Source organism: Oryctolagus cuniculus, chromosome 7 (genome assembly GCF_964237555.1).
Source record: "Oryctolagus cuniculus chromosome 7, mOryCun1.1, whole genome shotgun sequence".
In the NCBI taxonomy this organism is placed as follows: Eukaryota; Metazoa; Chordata; class Mammalia; order Lagomorpha; family Leporidae; genus Oryctolagus; species Oryctolagus cuniculus.
Window position 1 is genome coordinate 123,311,552 of NC_091438.1, and position 26,774 is coordinate 123,338,325.

At 38.0% G+C, this 26,774-nt stretch overlaps 1 long non-coding RNA gene across 1 annotated transcript; it reads left to right on the top strand.

The window, feature by feature from the left end:
• The first annotated feature begins 4,410 nt into the window (after nucleotides 1-4,410).
• LOC138850428 (uncharacterized) lies at nucleotides 4,411-25,561 on the top strand. The gene is made up of 3 exons (XR_011390166.1): nucleotides 4,411-4,883; nucleotides 5,427-10,311; nucleotides 10,882-25,561. It is a non-coding gene; the product is annotated as an uncharacterized lncRNA (long non-coding RNA).
• The last annotated feature ends 1,213 nt before the right edge of the window (nucleotides 25,562-26,774 follow it).

The following is a 26,774-nucleotide window of genomic DNA, read 5'->3' on the forward strand; positions in this document are numbered from 1 at the left end:
GATCAGTTTAGCATATATTAAGTAAAGATTTCAACAGTTTGCACCCACATAGAAACACAAACTGAAAAATACTGTTTGAATACTAGTTATAGCATTAAATCACAATGTACAGCACATTAAGGACAGAGATCCTACATGAGGAGTAAGTGCACAGTGACTCCTGTTGTTGACTTAACAAATTGACACTCTTGTTTATGGCCTCAGTAATCACCCTAGGCTCTTGTCATGAGCTGCCAAGGCTATGGAAGCCTTTTGAGTTCACCAACTCTGATCATATTTAGACAAGGTCGTAGTCAGAGTGGAAGTTCTCTCCTCCCTTCAGAGGAAGGTACCTCCTTCCTCCTTCTTTGATGACCTGTTCTTTTCACTGGGATCTCACTCGTGGAGATCTTTCATTTAGTTTTTTTTTTTTTTTTTTTTTTTTTTTTTTTTCTGCCAGAGTGTTTGGCTTTCCATGCCTGTAATACTCTCATGGGCTTTTCAGCCAGATCCGCATGCCTTAATGCCTGATTCTGAGGCCAGAGTGCTGTTTAGGACATCTGCCATTCTATGGGTCTGCTGTGTATCTCACTTCCCATGTTGGATCCTTCTCTCCCTTTTTGATTCTATCAGCTAGTATTTGCAGACACTGTTTTTGTTTATGTGATCCCTTTGGCTCTTAGTCCTATCATTATGATCAATTGTGAACAGAAATTGATCACTTGGACTAGTGAGATGGCATTGGTACATGCCACCTTGATGGGATTGAATTCGAATCCCCTGGTATGTTTCTAACTCTACTGTTTGAGGTAAGTCAGCTTGAGCATGTCCCGAATTGCACATCTCTTCCCTCTCTTATTCCCACTCTTATATTTAACAGTAACCACTCTTCAGTTAAGTTTCAACACTTGAGAATAACTGTGTATTGATTACAGTATTCAACCAAAAGTATTAAGTAGAACAAACAAAAAAAATTACTAAGAGGTATAATGTATTAAGTTGTTCATCAACAGTCAGGGCAAGGGCTGATCAAGTCACCATTTCTCATAGTGTTCATTTCACTTTAACAGTTTTGTTTTCCCTGATCGGTGACAACTAACTGAGCACCAAAATGGTTGCTTGATATTATTACATAAATCTTGAACACTGTTTTCATTTTTTCTTCTTTTTTTCTAAGATATTTAAAAGTATTTTTTAGCTCAGATGTACTTTCTTATGTCTCCCCAAGTCTTTTGTGAAATGTTTTACTGAATTCTTTGTTTACAACATTTCAGTTTCATTCCTCTTCCATATATGTATATCCTGGGAGAATTTCTCATACATGTCATGTATGTATTGCTTTAACTCATGCATTTCATTAATCTTTTCATGTTCATATTCTAATATTGGAGTGTTGTGTTCCTTTTTGGGGAGTCAGTTTTTCCTTATGTCTTTGTGTTTCTTATATTTCTGTTTATCTTCTGGCATCCATCAAAATATTTCTTGGTTTTCACTTCTGAGGGCTGTTATCTTTGAGATATGTGTCTCTATGACTTAGTGGAAGACCTGTTCTTTCAGTGGATATCCCGAAGAGTGTGCTGGCCAATGCTGTGGGGCCAGTGCTCAAGGATGGGACTGAGAGTGATGCCCAGTTTCCGTCCAAGCTTTAAGTTGTGTCTAATCCACAGAAAATTTAATTTGAGCATTTGTCTTTGTGTATAGAGAGCAAAGCAGAGAGATCTTTGTTTTAGAGTGTATCTGGCAATGCAGAATTAAACCAGCATGGATTGTTGCTGACTTAACCTAGCTTGCTCTGACACCGGCTCACTGATACTAATGCTTGTAGGAAGTAGGAAATAATATTTTATTGAACATATTAAGAAAAGGTGCATTTCCTAGAAGGTTTTATCAATATAAGTAGAGAAATTGCCTGAATTATTATAGAGAGAAGACACTTTGTACCTGTGAAGTCTGCAGTGTTACATCCTAATTGTGAGATTAGGAAGTAGCAAAATTATATATTTGGCTCCTTGCAGGAAGAAGAAATGAGGAATTGGGAACAAACAGAGATTGGTGGTTTATATTTGATGCTGTGAATAGCAGACACATGCAGAAACACATCCTTCATTTGGTGCCCATTGCCTGTGTTTATGAGATGCATGCAATAGTTTAAAGAGGCAGACTGACCTGGCCTTAACGGTAGAAATACTTCAATGGTGAATATTGTCTAGGTACTAGTAGTTACTGATGTGTGGTCAATGACAGTGTTGTGCTTCTATTCTATAGTATAAGGGTACTTCCAGATCAATATAGAGGAGAGATACCAGATAGTCATTAGAAATGTCAGAATCTCAGTCCAGATGTAGGGAAAGAAACTATCAAGGAGTAGCTGAAAGGGTAATTTGCAACTAAGTGTTTATCCTAATAACTTGGAAAAAAAGGCCATGGACAATGAAAACAATATTTGTTCAGTCATCAGATCTTTATTGTGAGCCTATCGTGAGGTAGGTTTTGAGTTGAGCTGGCAATATAAAGTTTAGCAAAACCGGCCACTAGTCTTTACATAATTTATAATCTCCTATAGGAAGTAAGCATTAATCAGATATTCACACTGATATATATATATATATATATATATATATATATATATACATATAAATATGTAAAATTGAATTCAGGAAAAAGCATGGGTGCTGTGAGAAGCCATGGTCTAGTGACACAGGGAGGTTTCTCTGAAGAGGTAACCATTAAATTAATGTTTGATATATGCTAGAAGTTAATTAAGTGATGCAGAAATTTGGCATAGCAAAGAATCTTTTAGGAAGTAGGAACAACATGTTAGAGGTTACTAATGGTGTTAGGACAGCTACAGTAACTATCTCACAAAAATTCCTAGGGCTCAGAGCTTATGGAAAAATGATGAGAGAAAAGGAGAGCAAGAGCAAGAGAGAGAGATTTATATGTCAATCCAAGCCAGGTCCTTAATGACTCAGGTCCATTATGTTTCCAGTCTCCCTCTTAATAACTAACATGTTTGTACATAGTGTGTATTCAAGAGCTCTCTGAAGATGGTTTCTTACCTCCTTTCTGTTGTTGTTCTAGAAAAGTAATTGAACATCTGCCATATGCAGACCGTAGCCTATTTTGAACACTGGTCAGAGTTAGGGAATGTAGTTGAAGAGACGAAACTCAATGGGTCCTTGGCAGGTAAATGACAAACCAGGATAAATGAGTAGACATAGAAGAAAAAGTTTTTTTTAAAAAACAAACAGCTGTTTAATTTAAGAGAATTTTTAAATTTACAAAACAGAGATTATTAAATTGTACAAAAATTTCCCATATACACACACCCAGCTTCCCTTATTAACTTATTATATTAGTATGAAATATTTGTCAGTATTAATAAATCACATCTAGCTTCCCCTATTATTAACATCAAATATTAGTATAATATAATTATCACAATACAATTCAATATAGTAAATGTAATTATAAAAGCATGATTTACATTGTGGTACTTATTGACAGTTCTAGGATGAAGTGTAAGAAATTTTCCTTGATTGCAGTTATAAATGTATATAAAGCGAATGATCTTTGATGATTGCTGAATATTTGCATTAAACACTAAGAGGAGACATTCTATACAATTTACTTATATATGACAGAAAGAAAGGTGAGTGTTATGTGTTTTTGGAAATAAGTTTATTTTGGTATCCAGAGTTGGCTTCAGATAAGGCAGCCAGGTTACCAGTGGAAGTTGACATGGGGGTTTAGAGATCTGAATTCTAAATTCATGGTTGATTGCAGAACTTGATAATGGAGCAATCATACAGTAAAGTATTATTTAGTCATGAAAAAGAATGAAATTCAGTCATTTGAAGTAAATTGGATGGAACTGGAGAAGAATTTGCAAAGTGAAATAGTGAGAAACAGAAAGAAAAATAAAACATATGGACCTCATATATAGAAGCTAAAGAATGTCTACCTGAACATGGGATATTAATTACTACAGCTTTAGAGGAGTGGAAGGGATATTAGAAGGCTAGACAATGGGTACCAACTTGCAGTCAGATAGAAGTAATAAGTTCCTAAAATGTTACATATCATACACACAAATGTATATATAACATACATATACATATATATAACTTCTATATTTCTGTATATATGTCATATATAACTACATACATATATAACATATATAACTATATAAATATAATATATTTATATATAAAATAAACATATATAACATATGTTATAACACATATACAACATATATAACTATATTATATATAGTTTATATGTGATATAGTTATATATAATAGTTATATATATAACTATAGGAGTTATATATAGTAATTATATATATACACACTATATATAGTATATATATAACTATAGGAGTTATATATATAGTTATATATATTTATATAGTTATATATAGTTATAACTTCTAGTTATATATATAACTATTTTATAGTTATAAAATTTATATAGTTATATATGCTATATATAATATATAAATATATAGTTCTATATGTTATATATAACTACATGCATATATATAACTACATAAATATATATGTATATAGTTATTTATGTGTGTATATGTAAATATAGTTCACAATAACATACTATATATATTTTCTGAGCAAATAGAAGAGAGGAGCTTCAAGTATCCTTTCATAAACTAATGAGAAAGAGAGGGAAAGATTAATTATAGCAATTTGATATGATCAATCTATATTATATTCAATGCATGTATTGAAATTTCACATTGCACCACAATAATTATTATTATTAAAAGAAAGAAATTTTAAATGTTTTTAAGTGTGGCAAACAAAAAAATTGAAAATTGAAAAGAAGGAAATTCTAAGCAGGGTATTCAAATTCCAGGGTAAAGTTGAAAAGAAGGCCAGAGACAGGTACAGAAACAGATGGATAGACCAATGGAACAGAATTGAAACACCAGAAATCAACCCAAACATCTACAGCCAACTTATATTTGAGCAAGGATCTAAAACTAATTCCTGGAGCAAGGACAGTTTATTCAATAAATGGTGCTGGGAAAATTGGATTTCCACGTGCAGAATCATGAAGCAAGACCCCTACCTTACACCTTACACAAAAATCCACTCAACATGGATTAAAGACCTAAATCTACAACCTGACACCATCAAGTTACTAGAGAACATTGGAGAAACCCTTCAAGATATTGGCACAGGCAAAGAATTTCTGGAAAAGACCCGGGAGGCACAGGCAGTCAAAGCCAAAATCAACTATTGGGATTGCATCAAATTGAGAAGTTTCTGTACTGCAAAAGAAACAGTCAGGAGAGTGAAGAGACAACCGACAGAATGGGAAAAAATATTTGCAAACTATGCAACAGATAAAGGGTTAATAACCAGAATCTACAAAGAGATCAAGAAACTCCACAAAAACAAAACCAACAACCCACTTAAGAGAAGGGCCTTAATAAGACTTTTTTAAAAAGATTATTTATTTGAAAGGCAGAGAGAGAGAGCAAGAGAGAGAGCGCTACCATGATGGCTCATTTTCAGATTCCTGCAACAGCTGAGGAAGGCCAGGCTAAGACCAGGATCCTGGGTTTTCATATGGATCTCTCATGTTGGTGGAAGGAATACAAGTAATTGGGCCATCATCCTCTGCCTTACCAGGTACAAGAGCAGGATGCTGAATCAGAGGTAGAGTAGCCAAGACTAGAACCAAGTTTAACATCGAATGCATACATCCCAAGTTGCAGCTTAATGCATTACGCTACAATGCCCACCCTTTATCTATGAAATACATGAAACTTCTTCTATTTATTTATTTATTTTATTTTATTTTTTTGATAGAGTTGACAGTGAGAGAGAGAGACAGAGAGAAAGGTCTTCCTTTTTCCATTGGTTCACCCTCCGATAGTCGCTGTGGCTGGCACGCTGCGGCCGGTGCACGGCGCTGATCTGTAGCGAGGAGCCAGGTGTTTCTCCTGGTCTCCCTTGCGGGTGTAGGGCCCAAGCACTTGGGCCATCCTCCACTGCACTCCTGGGCCACAGCAGAGAGCTGGCCTGGAAGAGGGGCAACCGCACAGAATCTGGCACCCCAACTGGGACTAGAACCTGGGGTGCCGGCGCCACAGGTGGAGGATTAGCTTATTTAGCCCTATTTATTTTAAAATGTAAATGAAAAATAAAATGATCCTTAAAAAATTTCAAAAGCCCTAGGCTTCTTACTTATTACCTGCTACCTTCTCCCTTTACCAAAACATTAAAATGTACTGACCTCACAAATCAAATGAATTGATATTGCTAAAAAGGATTTAGTTGAATTTTAATTAGTAGTTGGTATTTTTGTAGCCATCTAATTCATGCATATTAATTTTGTTTTTTTTTTCAGGAATTTAATTTTTAGATGTATTTTATTTATTTGAAAAGAAGAATTAGAGAGAGGGAAATATATAGCTCTTCCATATACTGTTTCATTCTCAAAATGGCCTTAATGGCCAGGACTGGCCTAGGCTGAAGCCAGGAGCCCGGAGCTTCATCTTGGTCTCCCATGTAGGTGCTGGGACCCAAGTACTTGGCCATCTTCCACTGCTTTCCCAGGCGCTCTAGCAGGGAACTAGATTTGAAGCAGAGCAACTAGGACTCAGATTAACGTCCATTTGAGATGCTGGCATCACAGGTGGCAGCTTAACCTGTTAGGCCACGACACTGGCCCCCGTTTGATTGATTTTTAGCTGAAACTCAAAACATTTTCGTAGACTCTTGAAAACCTTTTGGTTCTGGCTTTAATGCCTAATGACACAACAGCCTTAACCAGAGAAGATAGTTATGTTAATAGGTAGGAGCGTGTCGTCATGGCCTCCTAATGATCATTAGAATAAAAAGTGAGGCATTAGCAGATACATCAGATCAGTTTTCTTCAATATTAGACATCAAATTGTCAAGGGAGTAGTAGTAGGTTGAACTTTGTGTTCAATTTCTTAGAGTGAGCGGGATTTTATATGGCAACATTCCAGATGTATTTTTAAACAGTGCTCGTGTTAAAAATCAAACAGAACAAAAACAATATTACTTCTCAAGCTACTCTAGCATTCTGAGCTTTGCTCACTGCTTTCCATTTTAGCCCCATAGTATGCAAAGCTCAGTTTTGCCTCAAATAGTTTTAGTGTTATCTCCTGTGAATTGGTGAATTCCTGTTGGACTATTTATTTGGCTTGTGCTGGTTTTGAAGAAACTGGAGTTACTACTTTCCATATTGTGTTTTTGATGCTTTATAGTGATCTAGGTGGAGTGTTACTCAATTTTCAATAAAAGATCCTAAGTCATAAAAAAGGCAAGTAATCGTGCATGGCTTCAAAGTCATTAGCAGTGAAAATAATACTAGAATTCATATTTTCTAATTCTTAGTTTTATGTTTTTTCTTGGTCTTATGCTTCTTAGCTTTCATATGTATTAAAGAAAATAACTAAGTCCTTTGAGTATCATGTAGTAAGTAATTGAATTAAAATAGGAGGGTAGTTCAGAAAATTTATGGGAAATAGCCTTGTGATGTTTGTTACAAAATTTTTTTGAAATATATGCATAAAGGAAGTTTTCAATAAATTAATGGAATGTTTATCATGAAAAGCTATGCATTGATTTCAGATGTTTTACATCAAAATAAAATTATAGTTTTATTTAGTTTTCCAAGTATCCTCATACTTGCACATGCTAAAATGGTGACATTAATTTTAGTTAACCTCTTTAAATTGTTTTACAGAGTAGAAGGAAGGTATTTCAAACTATTGTCTCTATTTCTCATGGTGTGTATGATTATTTTCCATATTTTAAAGATTCGATAGCTATATCATTTAAGGGACTACCCAAGATCATATAGTTATCAGATGTTATTTCCATGAGTCAAGTTTGGTATTCTCATTTCAAATTCTGTTTCCTTTTTGCTGTAGCATATCATTTTCGTCCTCCAATTTCAAAATATTAGAAACCCAGGGCTAGTATTTTGGTGCAGCAGATTAGGCTGCTCCCTGTGACTACAGCTTCCTTTTTAAGTCAGTTCCTGTCTGTTCCACATCTGATCCAGCTCCCTGTTGGTGTGGCTTGGAAGGAAGTAGAAAATAGCTCAAGTACTTGGGTCACTGCCATTCATGTGGGTGACCTGGATGGGGTTCCAGTCTCCTAACTTTGCCTTGACCCAGCCCCAGCTATTGTGATCTTTTGTAGAGTGAACTAGTAGATGAAAGATATCTTTCTCTCTCTCTCTTTCTCTCTTTCTCTCCCTTCATCTGTGGAACTCTGTTTTTCAAAAATTAAAGAAATAAATCTTTGAACAAATTAGAAACCCATAATATAGTTCCAACTAATATGACAATTTAAATCATTTGAGCAAATGTTCGTTTTTTTCTGTACACTTATCCTCAGTAAAGCAAAAAAAAAAAATGCAAGAACCTATTTGTACTAGGGATTGTTTATAACTCTAGTGATCTGATGGCTTTTGAGAAGTTTCAAAAGATATACTTATAGAAATCAACATAAATACTTTTTATCTGTGCTTTAAAATGAGTCTCCAAATGCTTCTTCTAAATGGTAGTTTGTTGGCCTATTTTTAGTTCTTGCAAGTATTAGAATGTAATACAATTGCATTTATTTTAAAATATATTATGATTCATATTTTTAATTAAACCAGATCCTTCTTTTAATCATAGTGATAACCAACAAAATTCACATAGTTTCACAGCCATTTGTTCTCAAGGCACATGTACATTAATTATGTTATATGATCTTGAAAACAATTTTGTGAAATGAGTAATACAAATATTATCATTTTCATTTCACAGATGAAGAAACCATGGATAGAAATGTGAAGAGATTTGTTTTAAATTATACAACAAAATGTATACAAAAGTCTAGTTGTTTACTGATATTGTTTTATAAAATTTAACAACATTTTCAAATATTCTATTATCACATCTCAAACTCATGAATGCGGGGTAACATTTCTAATTCAGCTTTGTGATTTTACTGCCTAGTACAATGTTTAGCACATAGTAGGTACTCAGCATACTCGGTGCATTTTTTTTAAGATGTATTTATTTGAGAGGCAAAGTTACAGAGAGAGAGAGAGAGAGAGAGAGAGACATGTCTTCCATCTATTGGTTCAATCCCCACATGGCTGCAACGGCCATAGCTGAGCCAATCAGGAGGCAGGAGCCAAGTGCTTCTTCCAGGTCTCCCACATGAGTGCAAGGGGCCCAAGAACTTGGGTCATCACACTTGGGTCATTTTCCACTGCATTTCCAGGCACATTGGCAGGTAGCTGGATTGGAAGTGGAACATCTGGGACTCTAACATCTGCCCATATGGGATGCTGGTGCCACAGGCAAAGACTTAACCCACTGTGCCATTGCACTGGCCCTGGTGAATGTTGTTTGAGGTCTTGAGGGAAAATGACCTTTGGAAAGATTGTGATGAAGGAAGCCTACTTGTAAAGTGTGTGACATCTTAAGATTTTTTTTTTTTTTTTGGTAAGGAAGGCCCTGGATTTCTTCAGATATTTTGGCCTCTGAATGAATGTATGTAACCTGACTGTTACACAGCTCCCCTGAACATCTTTATATCACAAAACTTTCCAAACTATGTGCCAATTATCTATTTAGTCATCAGGCTTCACTTACAAATTATGAGTCTGTTGATAGCGGGATGAAATTTCATTATACTTTAGTCAATGGCACTTAGCTTAGCATATGATAGGAACCAAGTATATATCTGTAATGTAAGTGAATGAATGGAATGAACAAAGAAAATGACTCAGTGCACAACAGTAAAGTAGGTAGATCATTGAAACAGGAGCAGTGGCTGGCATTTGGCTCAGTGGTTAAGTCACCCTTTGGCATGCCTGCATCCAATATCAGAGTGCCTGATTTGAATTCCAGCTCATCTTCTTGCAGTCTGCTTTTCCGCTCAAAAATACCATGGGAGGACCAGATGATGGCCCCAGGCTCTTAGCTTTGGCATGACCCAGCCATGGCTGTTGTAGACATTTGGGAAGTGAACCTACAGATGTAAGATTCCTCAACAACTGTCTCTTTGCGTTTCAAATGAAATTAAAATAAACATTTTTAATTAAAAAATCAAAAGGAACAGTGTGATAGAGAAATATTAACATGCTTTAATTTCAGTCAATGTTAGGTGGTTAAGAAAGGTAGCAGCAGTTCTCAGTGGTTATGGTTGTCTTTTAAAAATTAAATTTGAGTCTTTTTTTTAGTCTTTTTTATAATGGAATCTATTTGTAGGCTCTCTACCAAGTCTTAACACTACTTGTCTCAGTTACAATATTTACAAGATAGAGGTATGTGGGGAGCAACCCGGACTGGACTGAGTTACTGGAATTAAGACTTATTCTATGCATCTGCTCTCCCACAATATGGTGCTGGGAGAGGAGAAAACAGCTTCTACGCAGCTGCCTCTTGCCAACTTGAGTGATGACCTCCAGGAGCTGATCCTGCTCCTGATTGGAGGAGAGCAGCGTACTCGGCGTGTGGGCAGCCGAGTTGGGATTGGCGGAGGAGGACTATAAAGGAGGAGAGAGACGGCATGCACCAGGAACATCTAAGGGGAACATCTATCCGAATAACACCTGTGCAGCCCCCAAGAGAGCCGGCCGGCGGTGTGCCGCTCCCCTGCAGAAGTGGGGAAAGTGGCCAGGGGGAACCGCCCTTCCACGGAGGTGGAAGGGTCAGTAGCCAACCCGGGAAGAACCAGCAGCAAACCCGGGGAGGGCCGAGCAGACGAAAGAACAGCGCAGGGTCCTGTGTCGTTCCTCCATGAAGACGGGGCGCAACATAATGGTGCCGTGACTCGGATATGAAGCCTAGGCAGGTTTAGTGTCGTTCCTCCATGAAGAGGGGGAGCGACAGAGGTAATAGCATTTCTATTAAGTGAAACATTACTTATGAAGGCTCCTAGAATAGTGCATGGCTTACAGTCAGATTTGAAAATATGTATTGAGTGAGTGACACTCATTTTCCTTTTTCCTCATGCCCCTTTGACACTCATGGTCCTGTTATTGTACTCTCATCATTGGTAGGGAGAAAAGAGAAAGAGCTCATGGTGTCAAATGAAAATCTGGCTTTTATTTATTTATTTACTTTTTAATTTTAGTTGTTTTTTTTTAACCTAGAAGCCTTTTACTGAAGGTATACAAACTTCATGCATTTCATTTATATGAATTTAGGAACATAGAGATTCTTCCCACATTATCCTCTCTCCGGCCTGAACTCTTATCCTTCTTCCTCTTCCCTCTCCTGTTCCCATTTTTATTATTTACAAAGATCTTTATTTAATTAACTTTATACACATAAGATTGACCCTACACTAAGAAAATAATTCAAAAATAGTATAAAAAAAAACCCTTCCTCATCACTCAAGACAAAGACTTTTCAAAATCATCACATCTCAAAGTGTCAATTTCACTTCTATAGATTACCTTTTAGGTACTCTATTAGTTATCATAGATCAGGGAGAATGAATATATGGTATTTGTCTCCTTGGGACTGCACTATTTGTTGAAGACACTGTGCGTGCTCAGCGATTGAATTTGGCTCCTTTGTCAAAGTAAAGTTGGTTGTAGATGTGTGAATTGTTTTCTGGAGTTTCTATTCTGTTCTGTACTTTTTTTTTTTCTTTGCCATTACCAGGCTGTTGTGATGATAAGTGTCCTGTGGTGCATTTTGAAATCTGGTGTTGTGATGCCTCTGGCTTTGTTTTTGTTGTATAAGATTATTTTAGCTATTTGGGGTCTCCTGTGTTTTTTCTAGATCTGAGAAGAATGTCCTTGGTCTTTTGATTGGGATCTCATTGAATCTATAAATGGCTTTCAGTAGTATGGACATTTTTGATGATATTTATTCTTACAATCCATGAACATGGTAAATTTTTCAGATTTTGTGTCTTCTGTTTTTTTTTTTTTTTCCTCTCATATGTTATAATTTTCATCATAGAGATCCTTGACATCCTTGGTTAAATTTATTCCAATGTATTTAATTTTATTTGATCTATTGTGCGTGGGATTGACTTTACAAGTTCTTTCTCAGACCTGGCATTGTCTGTGTATACAAAGGCTATTGATTATTGTGTGTTAATTTTGTATCCACAGAGAGACACTCTCCCAGAGCCAGCTGCCTGTGGGTGCTCTGCCTGAGCAGTTTGAGACTGATAGTCTGTGATGTTTTTGAGGCTGGGGGCTCCTCACCGTCCTGTGTGGGTGCCCAGCCCCCTGTCAGTCCTCCCAGCCAGACTCAGACATATCCTCTTGGCTGGTTGCTGGGGGCACAGAAACAAGCTGGGGCAGCTGTTATGTATATCCAAATGGTGCCCAAGCTCTCTCAGCCAGTTGCAGGGTGCCATCTCAGGGGAAAGGGGAGACAGAGACATGCCCCGTTTTTCTCCTCTATGCTGGCAGGTGTCCTGTTCCCAACAGGGCTCCAGGACAGACTCCTGCCAGGCCCTCCCCCCAGCCATATTGCCATTGGCTTGGGCTGCTGCAGTCTGGTCTTAGCTCATTCTCCAAAGCTAACAATGAGGCTGTCAGATGCTGGGGTCCTGTGCTGTGTCTGTTCTCGTGCTGCACATCCACATCATCTGTGTAGAGCCACAGCATCCCTCTTCCTTCTGTGGAGTTTCAACTGCAGTTTTCTCTCTAGCTCTTCCCTGAGATCACGTACACTCCACTGTTTTTAAATTATCTTCTCCTAGCCTAGAGCAATAAGCTCCCTCCCTATTCCACCATCTTAGAATAAAAAATCTGGCTTTTTCATACTATGTATAGGACCAGCATTTAGTGTAGTGTTTAAGATTCCTGCATTTCACATCAGAGTATCTGAGTTCAAATCTGCTAGTGCAGATCTTGGGAGACAGTGGTTATGTCACCCACATGGGAGACCTGGATTTAGTTCCCAGCTCTTTGTTTGGGACTGACTCAGCTGTGGTGATTGCAGGCATTTGAGGAGTGAACCAGTTAATGGGAGTCTCCCCTCCACACCTCTTTGCATCTCAAATAAAATTATATTATGCATAGTGAAAAAGTTTTTTCAAATATTTATTTATCTGAAAGATAGAGTTACAGAAGAGAGAGAGAGAGAGAGAGAGAGAGCGCCAGAGAGAGAGACAGAGAGAGACAGAGAGAGGGTGAGATCTTCCATCTGCTGGTTAATTCCCCAAATGGCCACAATAGCTGGAGGTGGGCTGATCTGAAGCCAGGAGCCAGGAGCTTCTTCCAGGTCTCCCACATTGGTGCAGAGGCCCAAGGGCTTGGACCATCTTCAGGGATATTGGCAGGAAGATGGATCAGAAGTAGAGCAGCAGGTAATCTAACCAGCACTGCAGACAATGGCTTTACCCACTATACCAGAGCATCAGCCACAAATATGTTACTAGCATTAGTTGGAATGCCCATTTGTATATTGGTGATACAGGATTTGTTTCCTCACCTCCAGAGAGTTTTAGAATTCATATTATTTCTCCCTTTTTGGGTGTGTATTCCTTTAAGAATGAAATTTAAGCCTTTGTGCTGGATGTTAGTTTAATACTATCATTATTCTCAATTTAGTCTATAGTTTCTTCAGGATCCAAATTGCCCTTCATGCAAAGCTGAGCTTAGTAATAGATACTTAAAGTAATGTGTAAATTCTTTCACAGGCTTAGCTGCCTTTCCCACCCATCAAGCTTGGGTCACCTTAATAACATCAAAATCAGGTGTATTCACACTATCATAAATAATACTGTGTACAGGGTTAATGTAAATGGAATCTGTTGGAATATGGCCTATTATATTAAAATTCATGTTTTGATTTTCATTTTTATTATATGAAACAGGTTTGAGCTTTATAAAAATCATTCAGGAAAGAGATGTGCGTCACTTATAGGAATGTCTTCCTAGTTGGCATCTATGCCTAACAGAGTCATAGGAATATTTCTAAGGATTTTATTTTTTATCATGTTTGAAGATCCAAATTAGGTAGATTACATAACACATGTAATTCTCTGAAATACCTCTAATGATGTTATATGAAAATTCTAGATACAGTACTCCTGCAGCCTCATGTCAGAATCTTTATAAAATACAAATCTAATCTCATATCTTCTCTTGTTTTATCTCCCTCAGTGTCTCCCCATTACCCTTCTCATGAAAAACCTAGTTCCTCAGTGTGACAGGAGCCTTTGTATCTGTTCTAAATTTCTTCTTTTTCCTTTCTCATCATATATCCTAGTTCTTAACTTCAAATTTTATCTAACAGCAATGCTGTAGTTTCTGTCACATGTGGTAGAATTTTTTTCCTCTGTCCTTTTCCTGATATTGTTTGCTTTCTCTGGGAGATGACAAACCCCTTCCTTATCTAACAGTATTTCTGTAACACCTACTTATTTGGGACTCAGTTATCTCCTTCAGAGAACATTTCCTTATCATCCATGTTAGATGCCTTTCTTGTGTGATCTCATAGCAACTAGTACTTTCTTTTATGATATTTATGACCATGTATCTTATATTTTATTTGTCTGCCTTCTATGTTACATTTTGATTTCCTTAAAGGTAAGGGCATTGTCTAATCTGTTTTGGTGTCCCAATGTTGGGGCTCTAGTTAGCTCCTTTGAATGAGTTAGGAAAACACACCTTCCATTGGGCCACTCTTAACTCAAAATGGGGAATCCTTATACAAGCACACTCTGTATAACTGTATGTAGCAGCCCTGTTTGGGCCCACCACAATATTTAGTTCATTAATGAATTTATTAGTCAAGCAGGAAATTGACATAGGATGGCAGAAAAATGTTAAAGTAATCTAAACTGGAATTTATAGTGACAATCATAAATTAAGAAGAAAATGTAAATCACTTATAAAAAGACTGTTGAATTGAAAGAACTTTAACAAAGAGCATGTTTCTGGCACAGCTTATTCTGTAAATATAGGAAATACTGTTAAAGTGGAAGACAGTTAAACCAATCAGTTGACAAGCAGGCTCTTAATTTACTTTCATTTACGGTAGTTTGTTTTATTGGGGCTGTATCATCTTCCATGAGAGCAGCTTAGTACCATATATTGATATTCCAAGATGACAATGTGGGGAGATGAGAGGTGAGCACAGTGGTTAAGATGCGCCATGCAATGCCCACATCCCATATTGAAGTGTCTGAGGCTGTGTTCTGGCTCTTCCCATTTTCAGCTTCCTGCTAAAGTGCACCCAGTGAAGCAGCAAGTGATGACTCAAGTAGTTGGGTTTCTGCCACCCATGTGGGAGACTTGGAGTAAGTTCCAAGCTCCTGGCCTTTGGCCAGCCCAGACCTTGTTGTTGTGGTTATTTGAGGAATGATCTAGTGGATGGGAGACTGATCTTTCTCTATATATATTTAAAATAATTTTTGATTAAAATATATAGTGTCATACTTGTATATGCTTAAGTTATTTCAATACTTGTAAATGATGCATCATGATTATATTTGGGTAATCGCTAAGGTCATCAGCACAAACATTTATTATTGCTTTGTATTGGGGACATTTCAAAATCCTCTATTAGTTATTTTCATATACAAAATTAATTGTGACCAACCATAGTTATCTTTCTCTGTTCACAGAAGACCATGAGGAGTTATTCTTCCTACCCAACTATACTCCTCAACTGATTAACCCTCCTTTCTCCAACCTCCCTTCCCAACCTCTGGTAATTGATATTACCAGCCTTTGGTAACTGATAATGTACTCTAAACTTCAATGAGACTGTATTTGCTTTTTTTTTTTTTGACAGGCAGAATAGACAGTGAGAGAGAGAGAGAATGTATTTGCTTTTCTGTGCCTGACTTATTTAATTTAACACAAGTGCTTCTGTTCTTCTCATATTACCACATCTGATAGAATTTCATTACTTATGACTGAATAGTGTTCTACTGTAAATACTATATTTTCTTTATCCATTTGTCTGTTGCTAGACACCTAGTTTGATTCCATATCTGGGTTGTTGTGGATGGTGCTGCAATGAACATGGGAGTGCAGCTGTTCCTTCACCGTACAGATTTCATTTATTTTGATTATATAGCCAATAGTGTCATTCTATGTTTAACCTTTTGAAGAACCTCTATACCTTTTTATATATAGTCATGTTAATTTACATTTTATCAATAGTGTTCTAGGTTCTCTTTACACCACATATTCTGGAAGACAGTTGATATTTTGTGTCTTTGTGATAGTACCCATTCTAACAGCCATGCTGGTTCACCCTCTGAATGGCTGCAACAGCCAGGAACCAGGAACTCAATCCTGGTCTCCTACAATGGTGGCATAGGCCCAAGTACTTGGACTATCTTATGCTGCCTTTCCAGGCAGATTAGCAGAAGCTGGATCAGAAGTGGAGTAGCCAGGACTTGAACTCTTATATGGGACCCAGCATTGCAAGCAGTGGCTTAACCTGCTGTGCTACAATGGCGGACCCAATTGCTCATTTTAAATTAGGTTATTTGTTTGTTTTTTATTGATCTGATTTTTAAAATAAGTTTTGAATATTGATCACTTATCAGCTATATGGTTTCAAAGTATTTTCTCCCATTCTGCATGGTATCTCTTCACTCTGTTGATTGTTTCCTTTGCTATACAGAAACTTCAGCTTGGAATATCTTATTTGTATTTTTGCTTTTATTGCCTATGCTTGGAGGATCAGATCCAAAAAATCATGTCCCCGGCCTGAAAAGTTCACTAAATAATCTCCCCTATGTTTTTTTTTCTTTTTTTTTCCCTCACCCACAACTTCAAGAATTAAGCTTAAGTCTTTTATCTATTTTGAGTTGATTTTTACATATAGTGAGGGATATGAGTGTTGTCATGTAGTAGGTTTAACATCCACTTGTGGTGCTGGCATCTCTTAGGGGCGATGATGTGAATCCCAGATACCCCACTTCCAATCCAGATTCCTAATGATGGCCTGAGAAAGCTGTAAATGATGGCCCAGGTGCTTGGGCCTCAGCACCCATGTAGAAGACCCAGAAGAAGCTTCTGGCTCCTGGCTTCAGATTGGCCCAGCTCTAACAGTTGCAGCCATTTGGGGAGTAAACCTGTGGATGGATGACCTCTATTTCACTGTTCAAGAGATCTGTTATTCAATATTCTCCATAGATAATAAACGTATGCAATTTTCTTCTTTAAAATTGCTGAGAGTAGGTTTTCAGTTTTCTCCACAAATTATGTTATCCATGTTGTTTAGCTCAATGTAGCTATTTCATAATGTATAAACATTAAAACATGCTGAATACACTATATATATATTTTTTCTTTTAAACATAATTATTAATTAAATATTTTTTAATTATTGTCACATAACTCCTAAGTAGGAGAGCTGGAACTATCTTAGAATTGAATTTGGTTTGATGTGGATGCCTGTGATTTTGTGCTCCACTATGCTGCTTTCTTCTTAATGCCTTTTCAGGGGTCTCAGTAGAAGAGAACTTTCAACCTTCTGAATATGGGCCTTGTGGCTATCTTACTGTGTATAAGTTGGTGGGATGCCCAGGTCCCATTTTACCCATGCTGATTCTTTCCTCTGGTGAAATCTATTGTCTTCTTCTCTCCCTCTGTCCTTTAATTTAGCTGCTTTATAATGTAGATATTGAGGCTACAGAGTTTCAATGTTTTCCCAAGATCTTGTCCCTTTTCTCTTGGGGAAAATCAAGAAAAGTATTCTTTATCAGATTTGCCTCTGATTCCTTGGGAACACTCACTTATATTCCCCCAAATGTGAACATTATGATCTTTAATTTCTGCTTATAAAGCTGGATTAATAATTCTTTCCCTGCTTTTATTATTGTGGGGGTTGTGAGAAAAACGTTTTATGAAAAGCATGTGAAAAACCTTAAACTTGGCCAGCACCACAGCTGAATAGGCTAATTCTCTCCCTGCGGTGCCGGCACACCGGGTTCTAGTCCCATTCAAGGCACCGGATTCTGTCCCAGTCGCTCCTCTTCCTGTCCAGCTCTCTGCTGTGGCCCAGAAGTACAGTGGAGGATGGCCCAAGTCCTTGGGCCCTGCACCCGCATGGGAGACCAGGAAAAGCACCTGGCTCCTGGCTTCGGATCAGCGCACTGGGCCGGCTGCAGCGGCCACTGTGGGGTGAACCAATGGCAAAGGAAGACCTTTCTCTCTCACTCTCTCTCTCTCACTGTCCACTCTGCCTGTCAAAATAAATAAATAAATAAATAAACACTTTAAACTCGGTGTTGTTGTGACTTTTACGATTAATATAAATATTGTTATTTTCAGAAATCTTTATGGTTTATCACTAAATAAAAAAGTGGCATCATGATTTCTAACACTTTTTCTAAAGTGTCTCCCACATGAAGTAAAGACAAGCATTGTATATCGTGACAATCATGCTTAAAGAGTATTGAAGGAGGTGGCACCAAGATGGGGGAATAGGGAGGAAGCACACTAATAGTCTGGGAAAAGATATTTTAATAAAAGTGGAGATACTGTAGTTTCAGGGAAGAGTTAGGGAAAAACTGCAGCAGAAACTCTTCCAGAACTAGTGGGACACGGTGGACCTACATGGAGGGCATGGGCACCAATGACTCAGGACCCCAGCCGCTGAGTCTACACACCAACAGTGGAAAGGGAAGTGAGGCGAAAGTGGCAGGAAGAGTTTAGAGGGAACAAGGCTTGAAGGCCTGTGAGGGAAAGTTCACCAGGCTAACTAGAGGAGAGAAAAAATAAATAAAAGTGACTGGTATGGACACGATTCTCTCTCTCCACTCACCTTACACAGGTGAGCAAGACACAGAGCAGGCACCATTTTGGACACATATAACAGCTACACCAGCTCAGGGCTGTGCCCGCCCTCAACCAAGCAGAAAATCCTGACTCTGGTGGGGAGAAATAACAGGAGGTTAAGACCTAGTGAATGTGTGGAGCTTATGAACTGGGACTGTGAAATAAAATGGAGGGAGTGTGGGAGAAAATACGGAGTGCCTGAGACATCCTCTCAGTGGGAGACACCACAATCTTGGTAACCTTGGCAACCCAGTGGGAGATTGCAGGGGAATCTGAGCTTACACTGAGGACTGCACAGATCCTTTGGTCCTTGGGACAAAGCAGACAAATATTATAGCCACAGGGGCCAGGGCTCACTGACTGCCTTCAAGGAGAATAGCTCAGCTGTGTGGAATTACTTCCTTTCTGAATAAAAAAAAGAGAGAGGGAGAGAGTAGATTCACCACACCAAACCTGGGTGTGTTACCTTTGGCACAACCTTAACCCTGAAGAACCAAACAGAGCTCTCTGGCCACACCCATCTCAAGGCTCTAAGGCTCCATCAAAAGCAGACAGTCCACCTGATCTAGAGTCATAGTATAACGAGAAAAGCCACCACAGCAAGAAAAAAAGAAGAAACCAAAGAACAGCTCAACAGTGCCAAGCAACAAATGCAGAAACAGAAGAAACAAGAACAAGGAAGACATTATGATGCTCCCAAATGAACATAACACTCCAATAGAAGATTATGAAGATGATGAGATAGAATAAATGCAAGATACAGATTTCAAAAAATTTATGATAAGAACATTTAGAAGTTATCAAAAATAAATTCATGAACTACAGAAATTCATGGAGTACATGACAGTAAAATCTCTCCTGTGAAAATGAAATCTTAAGGAGGAATCAAAATGAAATGAGGAACATAGTAGAACATGAAATTGTGATAATGAAGAAAATCAAAATGAAATGAAGAATTCAATAGATCAAATGACAAATGCATTTGAGAGCCTTAAAAACAGAATCAGAGAGGTAGAAGAGAGAATATTGGACTTAGAAGACAGAGCACAGAAAAGTATACAGTCAAACCAAAAAAAAGAAGAGGAAATTAGAAATCTAAAAAATATTGTTGAGAATCTACAGGATACTATTAAGAAATCCAACATTCGGGTTATAGGAGTTCCTGAAGGCATGGAGAGAGAGAAAGGATTAGAAGGCCTTTTCAGTGAGATAGTAGCAGAAAACTTCCCGGGTTTGCAGAAGGACAGAGACATCCAAGTACAGGAAGCACATAGAACCCCTAATAAACATGACCAAAAGAGATCTTCACCATGACACGTTGTAATCAAACTCACCACAGTGAAACATAAAGAAAGATTCTAAAATGTGCAAGAGAGAAACGTCAGATTACGCTCAGGATCTCCAATTAGACTCATAGCAGACTTCTCATCAGAAACCCTACAGGCTAGGAGGGAATGGTGAGATATAGCCCAGATATTCACAGGGAAAAACTGCCAGCCCAGAATATTATATCCTGCAAAGCTCTCATTTGTGAATGAAGGTGAAATAAAGACCTTTCATAGCAAACAAAAGTTGAAAGAATTTGTCGCCACTCGTCCAGCCCTGCAAAAGATGCTTAAAGATATGTTACACACAGAAACATGGACATCAGTATGAAAAAAGGTAAAGGAAGAAAAACTCCCAGTAAAAGATCACAGGAAGTTCAAAGCATATACTCGAAATATCTTTGGGAAAATGGCAGGGCAAAGTTACTACTTATCAATTGTCACATGGAATGTTAATGGCCTCAACTATCCAGTTAAAAGACACAGACTGGCTGAATGGATTAAAAAATGAAGCCCATCTATTTGCTGCTTACAAGAAACACATCTTTCCAACAAAGATGCATGCAGACTGAAAGTGAAAGGTTGGAAAAAGATATTCCATGCCAACAGAAATGAAAGATGAGCTGGCATAGCCATCTTAATGTCGGGCAAAATAAATTTTAACAGAAACTGTTAAGAGAGACAAAGAGGGGCACTATATAATGATTAAGGGATCAATTCAACAGGAAGATGTAACTATTATAAATGTATATACACCTAATTACAGGACACCGGTTTATTTAAAAGATATGTTAAGGGTCTTAAAGGGGGACTTGGAATCCAATACAATAGTACTGGGGGACTTCAATACTCCACTCTCAAAAATAGACAGATCAACCGGACAGAAGATCAACAAGGGGACAGCAGATTTAATCAACACTATAGCCCCAAATAGATCTAACAGATATCTACAAACCTTTTCATCCTACACTTAAAGAATTTACATTCTTCTCCTCAGTACATGGAACCTACTCTAGGATTTACCACAACTAAGCCATAAAGCAAGTCTCAGAAAATTCAAAAGAATCGAAATCATATTGCAGCTTCTCAGAACACAGTGGAATGAAGCTGGAAATTAGCAACTCAGGAAAAGTCTTCCATGCTCATGGATTGGAAGAATCAATATTATCAAAATGTCCATTCTCCCCAAAGGAATTTATAGATTCAATGCTATATCCCAGTAGAAAGAATGGGTCATCAAAGAAGGAGGTACCTTTCTCTGAAGGGAGGAGAGAACTTACACTGTGACCATGGCCTTGTCTAAATATGATCAGAGTCAGTGAACTCAGGGGGCTTCCAAAGCCTTGGCAGCTCATGACAAGAGCCTAGGGTGATTATTGATGCCATAAACAAGAGTGTCAGTTTGTTAAGTCAACAACAGGAGTCACTGTGCACTTACTCCTCATGTAGGATCTTTGTCCTTAGTGTGCTGTACATTGAGATTTAATGCTATAACTAGTACTCAAACAGTATTTTTCACTTTATGTTTCTGTGTGGGAGCAAACTGTTTAAATCTTTACTTAATGTATGCTAAACTGATCTTCTGTATATAAAGAGAATTGAAAATGAAAAAAAAAGATACCAAAGACATTATTTGAAGATCTGGAAAAAATGATGCTAAAATTCATATGGAGGTACAGGAGACTTCGAATAGCTAAAGCAATCATGTACAACAAAAACAAAGCCGGAGGCATCACAACACCAGATTTCAGGACATTTACAGGGCATTTGTAATCAAAACAGCATGGTACTGGTACAGAAACAAATGGATAGACCAATGGAACAGAATAGAAACACCAGAAATCAATCCAAACATCTACATCCAACTTATATTTAATCAAGGTTCTAAAACCAATTCCTGGAGCAAGGACAGTCTATTCAACAAATGGTGCTGGGAAAACTCGGTTTCCACATGCAGAAGCATGAAGCAAGACCCCTACCTTACACCTTCCACAAAACCCACTCAACATGGATTGAAGATGTAAATCTATGACCCGACATCTTAAAATTATCAGAGAACATTGGAGGAACCCTGCAAGATATCGGCACAGGCAAAGACTTCTTGGAAAAAACCCTGGAAGCAAAGGCAGTCAAAGCCAAAATTAACTATTGGGATTGCATCAAATTGTGAAGTTTCTGTACTCTCAAAAGAAACAGTCAGGAAAGTGAGGAGGCAACCAACAGAATGAGAAAAAAATTGCAAACTATGAAACAGATAAACGATTAATAAGCAGAATCTAAAAAGAGATTAAGAAACTCCACAACATCAAAACAAACAACCCACTTATGAGATGGGCCAATGACCTCAATAGACATTTTTCAAAAGAGGAAATCCAAATGGCCAACAGACACATGAAAAAAATGTTCAGGATCACTAGCAATCAGGGAAATGCAAATCAAAACCACAATGATGTTTCCCCTCACCCCAATTAGAATGGCTTACATACAGAAATCTACCAACAACAGAAGCTGGCGAGGATGTGGGGAAATAGGGACACTAACTCACTGTTGGTGGGAATGCAAACTGGTAAAGGCACTATGGAAGTCGGTCTGGAGCTGCATCAATCCAAAGCCAGGAGCCAGGTGCTTTTTCCCAGTCTCTCATATGGGTGCTTTCCCAGGCCATTGCAAAGAGCTGGATTGGAAGAGGGGCAGATGGGACTCGATCTGGGGCCCACATGGAATGCCTATGCTGCAGGAGGAGTATTAACCTACTGCACCACAGCACCAGCCGCAGCACTGTGTTTCTAAGATTCACTTTTCTTCTTGACTGACAGAATCAGCCCAGCTTCTGATATACAACCTTGATTACTACCTTTTAGCCTCTCCTCATTGCTTCTGTTTAGGTAGTAAAAAAATCTTTTTTATGTTAACTTGTTTCTGATTGTTTCCTTTTACCTGTCCCTTATTTCTACCTACTGTCTCACAAAGCTGAGGTTGCCACCTCTGCCACATTCCCAAAGTACAGCCTCATTGACTTCTGTTTAATGTAAAGTCTCATAAGCAAAACTCATTAAGATATATTGGCATAGCAGGGAAGTTTTCTGTTAGTGAGGATCTGGGGTTTTTTAAGGTGAGAGTGTTGGGAAGAGACAAGGGTAGAAAAAAAAATTGACAGGTAGTTAGCATTTGAGCATGTAAAACCACCATCTATTTAAAAACAAAACCAAACAAAAATATTACTTTGACCATATATGTCAATGCCAGTGATTAATGTAGCTTCTCAGAACTTTGTTCTTTCCTTGCCATTGTAGTTCCCTTTTCTGCCAAGAGTTTGGCAGATCTTCGATTACAAAGCCAAAGGTGATACTAGGAAAAAAAAAAGATTATCAGTCAATTTCCTTCATCAATATTTGTGTAAAACTCCGAAGTAAATATTTACAACAAGAATTCAGTAATGTACATAGAAAATACAGCAATATCCAGAAAAAATTAAAAACAGAGCAGAACTTACCTAAAACATAAAAAGATACTTTAATGACTGTTACTTTGATTTACTGGACTGACATATTAAAGTAGCAAAACATGATGATCTCAATGAAGGAAAAAATCTGATACAATTGAATAATTATTTGCAGTTACATTCTCTAGAAAAGTAGAAATTGAAGGGAATGCCATTCAACTACCTGGGGACTGCATATTAAAACCAAAAATTGTTGTTTAAACATCAAAACATTTCCCTTAAATGAAAACAAACAGTAAAAGATTCCTGCCACTACTGTCTATTCAACATTTGCTACCTAAGGTTTTTGCAAGGCCGTATGAGAAATAGCATTAAGAAATGTGTGTGTGTGTGTGTGTGTGTGTGTGTGTGTGTTTTGACAGGTAGAGTGGATAGTGAGAGAGAGAGACAGAGAGAAAGGTCTTCCTTTGCCGTTGGTTCACCCTCCAATGGCCACCACAGCTGGTGCGCTGCGGCTGGCACACCACGCTGATCCGAAGGCAGGAGCCAGGTGCTTCTCCTGGTCTCCCATGGGGTGCAGGGCCCAAGCACTTGGGCCATCCTCCACTGCCTTCCCGGGCCACAGCAGAGAGCTGGCCTGGAAGAGGGGCAACCGGGACAGAATCCGGCGCCCTGACCGGGACTAGAACCTGGGTGCCGGCACCGCTAGGTGGAGGATTAGCCTATTGAGCCGCGGCGCCAGCCTTGAAATATGTGTTTTTAAATAGAAATATAATTATTATTTTTAGAGTCTTATTTTCTGCAGTGAAAATCCAAGAGAAATATACAGAATTATTATACAAGGCCACTGAATACAAGATTCATATACAAAAGTCATGCATGATAAAATTGCAAAAACAGGTAGACAAAGAATATATAATAGCTGCAAGGCTGCAGTTATGATAGGAAGAGAAAGGAGGAGAATGGTTTTCTAGGGGAAGATAATTCCAAGTAAAAGTTCAGTATCTTAATTTGCTTTTAAAGATCTAAAGAAAACAAAATATCAGCATGAATTAAATTTGGATTTATAATGTTCTTACATGCTTATAATGAAAATTATAAAATGTAGACAAATAAACATGTGCTATTATTTCACATCTTTGAAAATAGTACAATTCTTAATATGGAGGATTAGAAGCATTTAATTTGTATTTAAATTTCTTCAGTTATAAAATAGTTTCTAATTTTTGTGATATTAAATCCCTTAATTTTAAATACTCTTGATATATTTGCCTTCATTTAATTGTTTGAAACTATCTAAGACCATGGATTTGTCTCTAGAATGTCTGCATTCAAATTTGGACTGTACCAGTTGCTTTCTACCTGATTCCAATGGAATAGTTACCTTCCTAAGCCATCCTTTTATGTCATTTGTAAAATTAAAATGATAATGGCACCTACCTCATCTAGTTGTCACGATAATAAAATAATACCTATAAAATACTTAGCGCACAATGTAAATGCATTATAAATTGTTGCATGCAACACTTTTGTTTTAACTCTTCAGAGTTCATAATTGAATGAGGGGCTAGCATTGTGACATAGCAGGTTAAGCCTGTGCCTGTGATGCCAGCATCCGATAGGCATGTCAGTTTGAGACTCAGCTGCTCCACTTCCTATTCAGCTCCCTGCTAATGTGACTGGGCAAGCAGTGGAAGATGGCCCACGTGCTTGGGCCCCTGCGCCCACATTGGAGACCCAGAAGAGACTTGAGCCTGGCCCAGTCCTGGCTGTTGTGGCCTTTTGGGAGTGAAACAGTGGATGGAAGATAGATTTCTTTCTCTCTTTCTCTCTGTCTGTCTCTCTCTCTCTCTCCCCTCCCTAATCCCTCCCCCTCCTCTCTCTATAACTCTTTAAAATAAATAAAAATAAATTTTAAAAATCTTAAAATTGTTGAATGAAATAATCTGAGTAAAACTCAAAGCATAATGCCTTGCACTTACCAGTGTTTCCATAAGTCTTCTTTCTTAAATAGTTTTAAAGATGTATTCAAGAGACAGAAAGGGATGGGGGCGTGGCAGGGTAGGGAAGAAGAGAAGAGAGGAGGGGAGAGGCGAGGGGAGGGGAAGAAAGAGAAGGGGAGGCAAGGACAGGAGAGAAGACAAGAAGAGAATTTTCTCCATCTCTTGGTTCACTCCTTAAGCCAGCAATGGTTGGGAATTGGTCAAAGACAGAAGCCAAGAACTCAATCCAGGTCTCCCATGTGGGTGGCAGAGACAGTTACTTGTGTCATCAACTACTATCTCCCAGGGTCTGCATTGGCAGGCAGGCTTCAACTGGGAGCTGGAGCCAGGAATAGAACCAGGAACTCTGATACGTACTGTGTACATTTTAGCCAATGTCTTAACTGCTAGGACAACATCTGCTTCTCCATAATTGTTTTTTTTTTCTTAAAAAAAAACCAGGAAAGGAGAGAGGGAGAGGGAGGGATAGAATTTTTTCTTTATTGTTATGTCATAGTTTGAGTTATAACTATTGGGAAAGAAAATTATCCATTTTAACCAATTCCTCTATTGATATTTAAAAAAATATTTTCATTTTATTTGAAAACCAGAGGGACAGAAACAGAGACCATCTACCTGCTAGTTCACTTTAATGAATGCCTACAACATTGGGCCAGGAAGAGCCTGAAACTCAGTTTGAATGTCCCATTTAAGAGGCAGGACTCCAATTACTTGAGCCATCATCTGCTGATTGCCAGGGTATGCATTAAGATAAATCTAGATCAGAAGCAGAGTAGCCACAACTCAAACCAGGCACTGTGATACAGAATGTGGGTATCCTACACATTGTCTTAATACTATGCCAAATGCTAGCCCTCCTTCCTCTATTTTTTTAACTTACGACATCAAAATTTGTTTAGCTGTTCTGTGCTGAGGCTGTTCCACTTCTGGTTGCATGTAGGAGAAATCTGCTTTTTTTTTCCTCAGGTTTTCAGAACATATTTGTGGCATGTAAAAAGATTATTATTTGTTCAAGCTTTTTTTGGGGAGAACGGGCTAACACTGAGATTTCCCTTCATGGAAATGAAATCAAAGGTAAATGAATAACCAAGAGTGAAGAATTAGCTAGCTGGACAATAAACCTGAGGGAGAGGCCCGAATAGATCACAAATATGAAAACGGTGGCCAACAAATGTGGAAAATTGGATGATAGAGCCAAGGACCACAGGATCTTATAAAGAGCATGGAGTGGCTGGTTGA